Source organism: Oryctolagus cuniculus, chromosome 1 (genome assembly GCF_964237555.1).
Source record: "Oryctolagus cuniculus chromosome 1, mOryCun1.1, whole genome shotgun sequence".
Taxonomy (NCBI): Eukaryota; Metazoa; Chordata; class Mammalia; order Lagomorpha; family Leporidae; genus Oryctolagus; species Oryctolagus cuniculus.
The window spans coordinates 210795732-210810034 of NC_091432.1; the positions used below are offsets into that span (position 1 = coordinate 210795732).

Here is a 14303-nt window from a genome sequence, read left to right on the forward strand (position 1 = left end):
AATTTCCAAAGTACAGCTTTTGGATTACAATGGCTTTTTCCTCCCCATAACTTCCCTCCCACCCGCAACCCTCCCATTTCCCACTCCCTCTCTCATTCTATTAACATCAAGATTCATTTTCAATTATCTTTATATACAGAAGATCAATTTAGTATATATTAAGTAATGATTTCATCAGTTTGCACCCACACAGAACATAAAGTGTAAAATACTGTTTCATTACTAGTTATAGCATTAATTCACATTGAACAACACATTAAGGGCAGAGATCCTACATGAGGAATAAGTACACAGTGACTCCTGTTGTTGACTTAACAATTTAACACTCTTGTTTATGGTGTCAGTAATCACCCTAGGCTCTTGTCATGAGCTGCCAAGGCTATGGAAGCCTCTTGATTTTGCCAACTCCAATCTTATTTAGACAAGGCCATAGTCAAAGTGGAAGTTCTCTCCTTCCTTCAGAGAAAGGTACCTCCTTCTTTGATGGCCCATTCTTTCCACTGGGGTCTCACTCACAGAGATCTTTCATTTAAGTCATTTTTTTTTCTTGCCAGAGTGTCTTGGCTTTCTATGTCTGAAATACTCACATGGGCTTTTTAGCCAGATCTGAATGGCTTAAGGGCTGATTCTGAGGCTAGAGTGCTGTTTTGGACATCTGCCATTCTATGAGTCTGCTGTGTATCCCGCTTCCCATGTAGGATCATTCTCTCCTTTTTAATTCTATAGTTAGCATTAGCAGTCTTGTTTATGTATCCCTTTGACACTTAATCCTATCATTATGATCAATTATTAACTGAAACTGATTACTTTGATTAGTGAGATGGCATTGGTACATGCCACCTTGATGGGATTGAATTAGAATCCCCAGGCACGTTTCTAATTCTACCATTAGGGGTAAGTCCGATTGAGCATATGCTAAACTGTACATCTCCTTCCTCTCTTATTCCCACTTTTATATTTAACAGGGATCACTTTTCAGTTAAATTTACACACCTAAGAATAATTGTGTGTTAATTAAAGAGTTCAACCAATGGTATTAAGTAGAACAAAAAAATACTAAAAGGAATAAAGTAATAAGCTGTTCCTTGACAGTCAGGACAAGGGCTGATCAAGTCATTGCTTCTCATAGTGGCCATTTCACTTCAACAGGTTTCCTTTTAGGTTCACAGTTAGTTGTCACCGATCAGGGAGAACATATGATATTTGTCCCATTGAGACTGGCTTATTTCACTCAGCATGATGTTTTCCAAATTCTTCCATTTTTTTTACTGCTGTATAGTATTCTATAGAGTACATATCCCATAATTTCTTTATCCAGTCCTGTTGATGGGCATTTAGGTTGAATCTATGTCTTAGCTATTGTGAATTGAGCTACTATAAACATTGAGGTGCAGACATCGCTTTTATTTGCCAATTTAATTTCCTTTGGGTAAATTCCAAGGAGTGGGATGGCTGGGTTGTATGGTAGGGTTATATTCAGGTTTCTGAGGAATCTCTAGACTGACTTCCATAGTGGCTTTACCAGTTTGCATTCCCACCAACAGTGGGTTAGTGTCCCTTTTCCCTTACATCCTCGCCAGCATCTGTTGTTGGTAGATTTCTGTATGTAAGCCATTCTAACCGGGGTGAGGTGAAACCTCATCGTGGGTTTGATTTGCATTTCCCTGATGGCTAATGACCCTGAACATTTTTTTCATGTGTCTGTTGGCCATTTGGATTTCCTCTTTTCAAAATGTCTATTGAGGTCCTTGGCCCATCTCTTAAGTAGGTTGTTTTTGTTGTTGTGGGGTTTCTTGATCTCTTTGTAGATTCTGGTTGTTAATCCTTTATCAGTTGCATAGTTTGCAAATATTTTTTCCCATTCAGTTGGTTGCCTCTTCACTTTCCAGACTGTTCCTTTTGCAGTACAGATTCTCAATTTGATGTAATCCCAATTGTTAGTTTTGGCTTTGACTGCCTGTGCCTCCGGGGTCTTTTCCAATAAGTCTTTGTTGGGCCATCTTCTACTGCTTTCCCAAGTGCATTTGCAGAGAGCTGGATCAGAAGTGGATCAGTTGGGACTCGAATCAGCACCCACATGTGATGCCATTGTTGCAGGTGGTGGCTTGACCCACTATGCCACAGGGCAGGCCCCCATTACAACTTTCTTAAACCTTAATAAGCTCTTGGTTGATTTGCATTCAATCAGATCTTAAGTCAGAACAATGGGCCCTTGAATCTAGACCACTGTCTGCAGATTTCTGTGCCTGAGCAGCAGGCCTTCTCTGTCATGCAGTGGGGAGGCAAGGCTACAATGCTCTTTGCTTGCTTCTGCATCCCAGAGAGCGGGTTTTCATATTGCAGAAGAAAGAAGAGTGTTTGGAAGGTCTTTGGAGATTGCGCCATATGCAGGTTCCCCTATTTTCTCCCTTTGTGTTTTTAGCCTCCCTTAACTTCACTTATACTAAGTCTGGCTTAGGATAGAGGATTCTGCCATCCTGGCTCAGCCACCCTGGGCTGCTGACTGATGCACAGCAGGCTGCCTCAGCTTCTTTCCTCCTTAAAGGGCATTACTAAGCCATGACAAGCAGCCAGTCCTCTTCAATATAATGATAGTTTCTATCTCTAGAACATGGTCCAAGCCTTAGGATATCAGAGGTAATAGCTCAACTTAGCTGCTGTCTAAATCATGACTGGGTTTTCTCATTCCCAGCCGAGTAGGGAATTCTGGGTTCTCTGCACACCCCTGTCGTTCAGCCAGTTCTACATTTTAGGACATCACTTCCAAAATCCCACTTCCAGGAGCCAATGTTATTATTAGTTAGGATTGATTCCACGGCAAGGGAAGGAAACTCATCTTGAAATGGCTTTAGGAAAGAAGGGGAATGTATGGGCTCATCTGGAGGGAACTCCAGGGCTTCCGCTGGCTTTATCTGTGTCTCCCACAAAATCACAGCTCTGCCTTCCTTTGTACTGACTTCATCCTCTGCCAGTAGCTGCAGGTTTATGTATAACCAGGAGCAAAAAGGATCACTTTTCTACTGGTTGTAGAAAAGCTCTGTCGACGATGCTCATCTATCCAACTTGGGCCACATGACCATCCCTAATCCAGTCACTCACTGTACACGGCAGAATACAATACATCCATTCGGTGCCTCTAAGCAGGGGCCCACGCTGCAAGCCAAGAAATGGAGATTAGCCCAACCTAAACCACACAGTCTGAGAGTGGGACATGTATTTTCCCAGGAGAAAGGCGTGGTTTTGCTGGCACAAGAAGAAATGATGCATGTACAAACAATAGCAAGCCCACTGTTAGGACCATGGCTGCTGGTGCTGGCTGTGTTGTCCCCAGACCCAGTACAATGCCTGCCACCCAGGCTGGGCTGCGTCGATATTTGTTGAATGAATGAATTAATGAATGAATAAACACATGAATTCAGAGATTATGTTCATATTCCAATTACCCGGTGGGGAAGCCCAACAGAAGATGAGCTCTTCAAGAGCTGCCATGAGTTTGAGAGCATAGCTTAATTTTAATGGATTTGCCTAGTTGGAGAAATAATCCTCTTCTCCCCATGGGGATCCCTCTTTCCAACACTCACCAGAAGGAAAATCTAGCAATTTCTACACTTCCCCAAATTTAGATGTACAACAGAAATTTCTTGGAAGCAACAAAATTATATATACATTCTGCAAACATTTACTGAGAATTATTAGATACTAGGCAACAGCCAGGTACTAGGATATATAGGCATGAAAGATCATAAGCTCTTATCTCAAAAAGGTGAAAAAGAAATAAAAAATAAATTGGCCGGCACCGTGGCTCACTTGGCTAATCCTCCGCCTTGCGGCGCCAGCACACCGGGTTCTAGTCCCGGTCGGGGCGCCGGATTCTGTTCCAGTTGCCCCTCTTCCAGACCAGCTCTCTGCTGTGGCCAGGGAGTGCAGTGGAGGATGGCCCAAGTGCTTGGGCCCTGCACCCCATGGGAGACCAGGAGAAACACCTGACTCCTGGCTTCGGATCAGCGCAATGCGCCGGCCGCAGCGCGCTGGCTGCTGCGGTGGCCATTGGAGGGTGAACCAACGGCAAAGGAAGACCTTTCTCTCTGTCTCTCTCTCTCACTGTCCACTCTGCCTGTCAAAAAAAAAAAAAAAAAAAAAAGAAAGAAAGAAAGAAATAAAAAATAAATAAAGGCAATTTAAGGAATAAAAGCTTATGGACTTTAATTCTGACTTGGTTTGAAATCTGGCTCCAACATTTAATTATCGGTGACACATTAGAAGACTTACTCATCTCTTCAAGTTTCATTTTTCCTTATCAGTAAAATTAAATAAAATTTTATCACCAACAACTTCATGAGTGACTTAGATGCTGGTACATGGATCCTTCAAAACACTTGTGGAAAATGAAATTTAAAAAGTTTTAGTATTGCAAAAAAATGTGGAAATCCATTCACTTTCCATAAACTTTTTGAAGACTCCCCATTTATGTGAATAGCATGGAGCAAGAGCCTGGTAAAAAGGGAAGTTGCATTTGGGTCCATAGAAGATGAGAAGGCAGAAAAACTAACTCATCATGTAGAAGCCGAAGATTTGCTGTGAGCTGGAAGTTGTGAGTTGTCTCTGAAGGATGGCGGCGAGATCACAAAGCAGAGGAAGTGGGGATGGGTAGGAACACCCTGAGACAGGGAAGAGTTTGTTGAAAGCCTTGAAAGCCCAGAGAATGTTGGCACATTTAGAGAGCAGCAGATCTTTCCAGGTGTCTGCAGTACTGGTGGAACAGTGATGGGTGTGGGAATGTGTAAGACATTCACAGAAAGAACATGGACTCCAGGGTTGCTTTGTCCAGTGGGAGTCAAGGGTACCTGAGAAACCCTGCCCAATAACCATCAATCATTGCCACCCCAGGTAAGTGGGTGTCAGAACAGCCATTATTTCTCCTAAACACACATTAAGAGGGTGCCTTTCAGATGGGCAGAGAAGTTGAGGGTCCATTTACGGCTCCTTTCAGATGATGCCCGATAAATCATAACATTTATTATGTAGAGTCTGGTTTGAATGGAGCAGGGGTTGTGAGTTGGGGTGAGGGAAGGGGCTTGACTCCTGGGGGTAAGGTTGGGGCTTTGATGAGATAATATCCATAATGCACTTTGATCTCCCTGAGGCACTGTGCTACTGCTACTGCTCAGGGATTCTGTGAGATAATGTTTCTAAGTGGAGATGCCAGACTGCAGGAATGCTAGACAGAACGGAGGGGGTTGAGGGGGAAGGGAGCCTTGGTCCTTAAGTGATTTCCCTTATCGGCATCCCAGCTAGAGCAATCCATAACAGCAAGCACAAAGAAGTGCCAGCTGACCAGCTAGGGGACTTGAGTGCAAACGCTCAGACCTGCGTGGCATCCTGCATCAGCAAGGAGCCCTCAGTGCCGCACTGAGCCAGACACAACCTCTGCATCAGAGAGCTGCGTGGCTCCGGAGCCCCACTCACACCTTGGTCTGAACCTCTCTCTCTCTAACTCATCTGATGTCTCACTTCCCAACCTAATTCCGATTCCCAATGGTGACAGAAGGACAGAGGACTCAGATGCATAATTCCAAATTCTCGGGTCAGCGCTTTCGGATGCCATAGTGGCTGCCTATGCACCACAAACGAACATGCACACTGCATCCGCCGCCATGAGGCCGGGGCTGGGCTAGGCTGTGTGCAGGAAGTCATGTGCTCCTCTCACCCTGCTCCATTCTTCTTTTTCCTCTGGATCATCCCCCCAGTCCCATGCAGCATTACCCATAGAGACCAAAGAAACCCCAGGCCCATGGAGGAAACATTCGGAAGAGATGCTCAAGACAGTGAAACAGTAAACAAATGACCCACACAGGAGAGAGAGCTTTCATTCTCTTTGTCCCCTCACCAAGGTTTGCCTCCCTTTCCCAGGGCCCAGGTTTTTTTTTTTTTTTTTTTTTTTTTTTTTTTTTGTCCTTGGTGGCTCTATTTGAATCTGATCCATTTAGAATTCCTTCTCCCTGCACATGTGAGTTAGTCCAAATGAAATAAACTGCTACACTAAGCCATCGCGAAAGTTTCAATGGCTTAGCTCTGTATCAAGCCTGTTTTTTTTTAATGCATGCTCCATGAGTGTTCTTTTCTTCTGTCATGGGAAGCAATCCAGGGGACAAGGAGAGAGGTTTCTGTTCCATTCAGGAATGCAAGGTGCTAGTCTCTGACTCCCCATCCAGCGGCTTGCAAGATCCACGTGGCTGTCAACATGCAGTCTGGAAGAGGCGAAGGCCATGAAGGATTAGGTGTGGGGTACTGCTGTGGACCAGGCCTCAGAGGCCACGCTTGAACACAGTGCAGTCCCATGGCCCCACCTGGCTGCAAGGAAAGCAAGAGATGCCATCTACCTGCCTGGACAGGAGAGTAAATGGGTTTGATGAACAGGTAATCGGTTAATCATTTCTACAGGGCTGAAACCCTAGAGCAGCATGTGAGAATTTGACCTTAAAAGTAGAGCTGGGGGCTGGTGCTGTGGCCTAGTGGGCTGAGGCCTCCACCTGTGGTGCCAGCATCCCATTGGGCACCAGTTCGAGTCCCAGCTGCTCCTCTTCTGATCCAGCTCCCTGCTATGGCCTGGGAAAGCAGTGGAAGGTGGCCCAAGTCTTTGGGCCCCTGCACCCATGTGGGAGACCCAGAAGAAACTCCTGGCTCCTAGTTTGGATCAGTCTAGCTCCAGCCACTATGGCCATTAGGGGAGTGAACCAATGGATGGAAGATCTCTCTCTCTCTGTCTCTCCCTCTCTCTGTCTGTAACTCTACCTCTCAAAATAAATAAATAAATAAAATATTTTTTAAAAAAATAAAGAAGAGTTGGGGGCAGGTATTTGACAAAGATTTTAGGATTCTATTGAGGACACTCACATCCCACAGTGGAGTTTCTGGTTTAAGTCCTGGCTCCACTTCTGCGTCCGATTCCTATACATGTGCAACCTAGGAGGACGCAGGTGATGGAACAAGTACTTGGGTCCCTGCCACCCATGTGGTACTAGGTACTAGGCTTCTGATTTGGGCCTGGTCTAGCCCCAGTTGTTGCAGGCATTTGGAGGGTGAATCAGCAAATGGCAGGTTGGTCTCTCTCTCTCTCTCTTTCTCTTTCTGTCATTCTGCCTTTCAAATAAAATGAAAATTAAAGGAAAAAAAAAGAGAGAGACAGAGTTGGGGTGGTGGGAAGACAGCAGCAGCACAAGCACTGCCTCTCCAAGTCAAGGGGAACCATGGCAGCCATGGTGAGGACGAGCAGGAGTTCGCTCCGATCTGGAGACACTGCCTGCAGGCACCTTATGAGCTGGGGACTTGGGCACAGGGCCGAGGGCTGAGAGGACCAGGACAGTGGGGGAATATCTGGTGAGAATCAGTCATCAAGAACATCAGCCAGGCAGATGGCGGGACAAACGTAGAGAGAAAGAGCGAGCTCATCTTTGCAAATTCTGTCTTTGAGGAAGATGACAGATACGTGGGAGGGGAGAAAGTCTGGGATACAAGAATGCTCTATGGAAGGAGACGGCATGGAGGCTGGTAAGTGCTATTGCAGGGGATAGGAAAAGAGAGACAGAAGGCCTTAGAGACGGTGCATAGGCAGAAGGAAGGAGTCAGAGGACCTGGATCAGCGAGTTGGGAGGCAGGAGGCTGACTGCTCCACTGTGTGGTCCTCACGTGGAAGGAGTGAGAGCATGCATGGCTTCCCCTGAGAGGGCAGAATCAGTCTGGGCTGCTGTAACCCAGTACCGCAGGCTGCACGGCTTCCAACCACCAAACGTCGATTTCTCAGCCCTGGAGCTGGTACAGGTTAGGGTGCAAGTATGGTTGCTTCTGATGAGAGCGCTCTCCCAGGCTGCAGATGCTCCACTTCTTGCTGGAACTGCACCTGGTGGAAAGAGACGTAGCTACTTCACTCTACTCTCCTTGTAAGAGTACAGAGCCCATTGAACCTAATCATTTTCCAAAGGGCCCACTGCCAAATACCATCTTGCTGGGATTGAGTCTTAAACAGATGAATTGGCGGGGGTGCACAATCCTCAGCCTATTGCTGCCATGAGAGATGCTGCGGGTCCAGTACAACCGGGTCTCACCTCGGCTCAGGAGAAGTGGTGGGAAGGGCACATCAGGACAGCTTTGAGGATATGCAGGGGTCTTACAGACGCCCAATGCTGACAAGCTCCCACTGGAGAACAGCTTGGGATGGTGGAGCATCAAACAAACAGATCATCCAGTCCAGTGGACCTTGGGCTGAACAAGACAGACAGCCTCCTCGTGGCTGGTACATTTCACTGGATGCAAAGTATACCCCAACTTTTAAACAATGAAAAGCTCAGAGGCAATTTTAAAATAACACAAATTACATTAAAAAGTATTAAGCATTTGCACCAAAAGAAGATGTGTGGGTTCTCTACGTTTTTTTTTTAAGCTTAAAACACGAAGAGAATAAATTCCTTTTAAAAATGTGCATCAATGGTTAATATGTGAATACAAATTTAAGAAAGAGCTCAGACTCAAAGAAACAAGCTACTCTGCTGCTGTTTTACTCACTTGCATGAGGCTTATCTGGCCCAGTAATTGTTTCGACTCAGGTTGGAAGTGCCCAGCAGAGAAGTGCAAAGTTGGTTTCCTTGGCAAGAAAAAGGATGGATTCTACTTTAAAGGTTAAATTTCGATCTGGGAGCTATAACAGCGCTGTCAAATAATTATTATTGTTATTTTTACAAATCTATTTCACTCTAAACCAAGTTGGGAAATTTCTGACTTCGTTTAAATGAGACTTCAATTCTCCCAGGCCTGATCTGCCACCTGAGGCAGGATCTCCCGCTGAAAAAGGACGGCGCTGAGTCATTAAAATGGCAGTTCCCACAGAGAAATAACGGCGCCGGCTCCTCGCTGCAGAGCCGCGGAACAGTAGGGGGAGGGCGAGATGGGGGCGAGCTAATTTTTCCAGGCAGATCAGAAGGCTTCTTTTCCATAGGCACTCTTAGTCAATATTTATCTAACTAGTTAAAGAAGCACACACAATCATTTATCTCTTTTTCCTGTTCCATGATACCTTCCTGCTTCTGGGTGGCACATGGAACTGGAGCAACAGAAAAAAGTTCTAGCTGCTTCTCCAGCCTCTGGGATAGCAGCTGTCAAATCTGTGACTGAGCCCCGATGAAGTCTTGAAACTCAGGCAACTGATTCCAGACCAGGAAGAGCAAGGCTTAGGCCTCCTCCTCCTCCTGGGTGCTAGAGACAGTAAAGCTCATGAAGTCTGACTTCATTTTCTAGGCTCCTTTTTTTAAAAATGTATTTTTTGCTATGGTTCTATTTGGAAGGGAGGTCACCAGCCAGTTCTGATGTATTGTCTTCTCTGAATTTGGACAATAGAATTGGTTTCCTGGGAAAAGAAATCTTGTTTGCCATTTTGAAGTTTGGTGGGATACACAGGTTTAGGTTCAAAGGTCCCAGCTTGCATTGCTGTAATTATTGAGTAAGAGCCACAAGGGAGCTCAGGCTTTGCTAGCCTTCCACCCGGCCCTACTGATGGGGTGCCTGTCCCCGGTCAGGTGGCGAGGAATCAGAAGGTCCAGTGTACTAGAAAGCACTCAGATTGGTATGCAGCTGTTCCGGGAACAGCTCGAAGGAAATAAAGAAAGCAGCTCTGCTGGAGTGGAAGGGGAGGCCGCACTGGGATTCAGTTCCCACAGAACCCCCCGGGAGCTCTGAGGCTATGGTGACTCTCCAGGGATGTCCAGGACGGAGGTGACAGGGATGGACCTTCCCTACAACGACCCGTGCCTGGATGGAGTCTGGGGAAAGTCTGCTCCCTTTGGCTAAGTGCTGTGGCTGTCGTGGAACTGGGGCACGAGTGGCTTGGACCTGAGCAGGGAACCTGAGTGCTCATCAGGGCACCTGTTGTAGGGGCCCCTCCAGGTGTGCATAATTGATTGCCAGAGCCCTTCTTGGTCTCTAAAACACCACTCTTCTCCATCATTTCCTCCTGGGTTTATCCTTTATCATTTGCGTGACCCTTCCACATCCACTGTCTGGTCTCACAAGTCATAATAGAATGCTAACGAGGAAGGGAACATGATCTAATCTAGCACTAGTGTTTTATGAATGGAGAAGCTAAGGCAGGAGAATAGAAATCATTTATTCAAGGTCTTGTCTGTGACGGACCCAGACAGGACTTCTGACTTCCAAGATCCCAAGCTCATTCCACTATCCATGGATGCTTGCTTGTTATGTATTATTCCTACAGTGGCCCTGGTTCTTTATGTTTATAGAAAGATGAGGTGCCTGGCAGGGCTCACTAAGCTAGAACATAGAAAGATTCCAATCCAAGTGTGTTGGAAGTCCAGGTTGTTGACTTGCCAACCACACGCCACCAGGAGTCTTTCTCAAGCCTGCTTGCTCCCCGCTCAGTACAGCTCCATGAGAGTGACAATGTAAAGCTAGGTTAGATACTACCTCAACATCCAGTGGCTTCACCCCATCTCAGGGGGAGAAATAAACCAGGAAAGCTGAGATAGGTTAGGTGATGCTTAGTGAATGCTCTGATCCACTAAACCACAGCCTGCTTACGAGGACTCTAACTCAGCCTGAGAACCTCCTGGAGGACGGGATGCCTGAGAGTGTTCACTTCTGAGCAAGAGACCAGTGCTCCATTCTCCTTGAATGCCACCACGTGGTCTTCCAAGGCCTCCTGTAGCTCAGGTGGTGGACGATTCCATCATCTGTCTACTTAGTGACCAGACCTGAGCACTTGTAAGAGAAAATCAGAGCAGTTGCTTCCCCTGGCACTACCTGCAACAACTTGTCTGTCACCAAGGATTCATTAAGCTCTCTCAATTCTGAGTGCTCCTTCCTCCCTCCCCACCGATTCTCACCTTTGCCTTACTTTGTATATCATGACTTCCTAAATGCAAGAGGAAAACCACTGGCTATCTGGTCTTTCTACCCCCACTTTTGTCCACCCTCTCCTTTCCGCCCCTACCATCTTTATTCATGGCCAACGGCACTCTGCCACTCTATTAAATATCCTTCCATGAGCGCACACAGCTTTCTTCTGATACCAAGATCTTGACACTTGAATGACTTCTGGTACTGCCCATCTGTCTGCTGAGCCCTTAATCAAACCCCCCTATTGACCTTGCAATTTCCCACCCTTTGTTAAAAACTCAGCTCAGAATCTACCCTCTCTCTCAGTCTGATGGAAAAGTACCTGTAGCACCTCATGTTTAACCCAGCTGATCCCTTACCACACAATTCGGTGCTTGTTGGTGTAGTTGTGTGTTTCTCCCACTAAACCACAGGTAGGAGGTAGGATGGGGTGGGGGCACTATGCCCTATTTGAATTGCTTTCCAAGTACTTGAACACAGGAGCTATTCAGTAATTGTGAAAGCGGCAAATTCGCAAAACAAGAACAGTTTGAGCGAAGGCATGATGGAGGGCAACCATGGTGAATGTGCGGTGCTATGCAGGTGGAAGCATCAGGATTCTGCCAGGCAGCAGGGGGCAAGCTCCTCCTGAGAGCACCAGATAATAAATATGTTACACTTTGCAGGCCAACAGGCAAAACCAAAGGAATTACGTTGACACTTAGATAATAATTGAATATGTAGCTGTTCAAAGACATAAAGACTATTTCTAGCTTTTGGTCTGGTCCTTGAGGGCTGAATTATGTCCTTGGGCTGCAGTTTGCCAACTCTTGCCTCCGAGGATGAGCAGACAGGGTCCACAGTGAGGGGAGAGGCTGGAGAGGGAGTAGACAATGGCGGGATCACAGAAAGCTAGACCAGCAGGTGGGAGATGCAGAGCTTGGTGCTCTAGCCAAGGGCGAATCACCAAAGTGTTGACGCAGGAAAAGGATGAGCTCTGACTTGTGTTTCATAAAAGCTCAACTCGCTGCCATGGAGAAGGGGTGCTTTCCTCATCTGAGCAAGCAAAACTCCATCCTTCCAGTCACCACCTGCTGACCCCAGCCTGTGAGCCTTTCAGCTAGATCCTGACACCATCTCTTTTCCCAAGTGAGCAATTCCTGGCAAGAGCTACACTCAGGACTGCAAGTTCTTCTATATTTCTTCAGAAGCTATCAGAGGCCTTCAATTCAGGAAAACATTCCTACAAAATTCCTTATCCCTTCCAAGAAAAGTGAAAGGTCATTTGGAACCAGTGGGACAAGGGTCATGGAGAACATTCTCCGGGGATCTGCAGACCCATGTCTGTCTGGGTCTCCTCATGACAATGGTGATTTATCTGATCTTTACTTCCCCACCAGTCCAGCTCCCACACTTAGTTCCAAAACAGGTCTTAAATCACTCAGGAGCCAAGCCAAGCCAAACCAGGCTGAAAGAGGAAGTGACCTTGGCTGGGCCAGTGTTTTAGGACTCTTTACAGACACCAAAACAAAGACAGGGTAAAATCTAATGAAATCACCCACAGTAAATGCAAGATGTTGGCATCTTATTTGGGGATTGCCCCAAATGAAGATTGTAATGTCTGTGGATCAAACAGTGAACTGGGTCAGAAGGGCTTTGCAGGGACATGTTAGTGGCTGAATCAGATGACAATTACTGGATATTACAAATTTGTGTGTGTGAGTTAAATGGGTTTCTATCTGCTTTTGGATGCCACCTCAAGATGACCAATTTAACACTGACCACTAGAGTAGCCCCAGCCATTTTCCTGCCTTATTAACCCTGTAAGTTCCCTCCAAGAAAGCAACCTTGGACTGGACTCCATTGACTGGCTGAGGTGGTGGTAATCACACTTTGCAATTGTCATACTGAATCTATGCACTCTTACTCAACTTCTTTGGAGAGGAAATGGGTTTTAGTGTTGGTCTGAGAGCCAGTCTGTTAGCTCCAGGTCATGATGAGACCAAATTGGTCATTCAAATACTGAGTCTTTGTTCTATGAGCTCCACCTCTCCCATGCACAACACTTTGTTCAAGTAAAGCAACTTCCTCAATGATCTGCAATGATCCTCTGGGGATGATGTCACCAGGAAAGGGCAGAGATTTTGGTATTACGATTTCTCTTTGGAATTGAGCTTTAGAAAAATGATTCATATGGGGAAAACAACTTGAGGATGGCAGACTTCAAAAGTTTTTAAATTATCTTAGGAAAACCATCATGAGAAGTACTTACAGTTGTCCAGAACCATCTGTCCAATATGCTAATGGACAAACATCTCAGGTGAAATATCCAAGTGAGTAGCTCATTCCTGTAGGATCTCATAGACCAGACCCTCATATTGTAGCATCTAATATCAAATTGGTTAATGCATATCCTGGGGTGGGGAATATGATTGAGAATTTGAATAAAATGGAGTCTGTGTAAAATACTATGAAATCAGCAAATTATAACACTTGGCTACTTTGGTGATCTGCAGAGAATCCATTTATTTTCTGTCTAGCAAGAATCCTCTGTCTCCTTTAAGAAGACCTTGGCTGACAGGACACATTTAGTCCTTTTCTGAATCAGGACTCTGGTGTGGTTAGAGGTATTATAGGATATTTGTGAAGGATTATATCTGGATTGCTAAACCACTTAGTGAACTATTTTGAGGTTATCTGGTTAGGACCGGGATACTATTTAGGAGGAAGAGGAAGATCCAAGGAGTAACAAAAACACCAACATCCCTTCACCATTGCCTTCCACTTTTTGAAAACTGGCAAAAGAAGGAATTCTTCCCTTACAAGATTCCACTAAGTCCCTATCTTTTACAGACAGTTCTTGATTTAGAATTGTTTAACTTAAATTTTTTCAAGTTTGTGATGGTACAAAAGCAATTTGCATTCAGGAGAAACAAGACTTCAAATTTTGAGTTTTGATCTTCTCTCATTCAACCATTATGTACCAACATTTGCTCTTTCCCCAGTCTACAATACTCCCTCATAAAGTTGGGCAGCCACAGTGAGCAGCAGCTCCTAGGCAGCCCCATGATCACAGAGGGAATATAACCTATGCCCTCCAGTGTCCTGGGCTGCTAAGCTATGATCTTCTATAGATTAGGTGTGGTAAATGCATTGCTGACTTATGATATTTTCAACTTAAGATGGATTTGTCAGATATAACTCCGTTTGAAGTCAGGAAGCATCTGTACAGAGATGTCAGCTTTGAGAGTCTGGGTTATGCTTGTCCAAGTATAATATTATAAGGGCAAACGTGAAGAGGAAAGGAAACCTACCACTCTCACTAGCAAAGGCTGTGCATCTAAGAGACAAGGTACCCAACTCACAAATCAGAACTGCCAATCTTAAATAAGCAATCACTTCCAATTTGGGCGAATATGTGG

General features: G+C 45.5%; 1 long non-coding RNA gene across 1 annotated transcript in view; it reads right to left on the bottom strand.

The window, feature by feature from the left end:
• Positions 1-6851: 6851 nt before the first annotated feature.
• Positions 6852-14303, bottom strand: part of LOC103348288 (uncharacterized) — a 220453-nt gene continuing 213001 nt past the window's right edge. The window contains exons 4-5 of the long non-coding RNA XR_011381432.1: positions 8560-8638; positions 6852-7897 (exon numbers count right to left, since the gene is read on the bottom strand). This is a non-coding gene — a long non-coding RNA (uncharacterized lncRNA). The remainder of the gene's footprint in view (positions 7898-8559; positions 8639-14303) is intronic.